Raw genomic sequence first — 379 nt, 5'->3', positions numbered from 1 at the left:
ACCGAGGAACTAGTGTTTGGGGTTTCAAAACATTAATTTTTTTTGCCATATTTCATTTCTTATATAATTGTAATGCATACCATTGATGGTTCTTTGTATAGATGAGCATAAACCATGAAATAACAAAATTTCAAAACGAATTGTAAGTATTCCCTTTACCGTTCATTAAAGTGTATAAGTGTTTCTCTTATGTTGTGGGGATTTCGTTCATACAATGGGAAAAGTGTTTATTATAGAGTAAGAAACAAATTTTTGACTACATAGTAAGTCTAAGACACTTAATAAGGGTTATATAAGGGTTATTCAAACCGAAAAACATTGTTTTCGATTTAAAAACCTTGTTTCCTCGGAATTTCCTCGGAATATTCCGAGGGAATTC

This window comes from Brassica oleracea, chromosome C3 (genome assembly GCF_000695525.1).
Source record: "Brassica oleracea var. oleracea cultivar TO1000 chromosome C3, BOL, whole genome shotgun sequence".
Taxonomy (NCBI): Eukaryota; Viridiplantae; Streptophyta; class Magnoliopsida; order Brassicales; family Brassicaceae; genus Brassica; species Brassica oleracea.
This window is presented reverse-complemented; position numbering follows the sequence as displayed.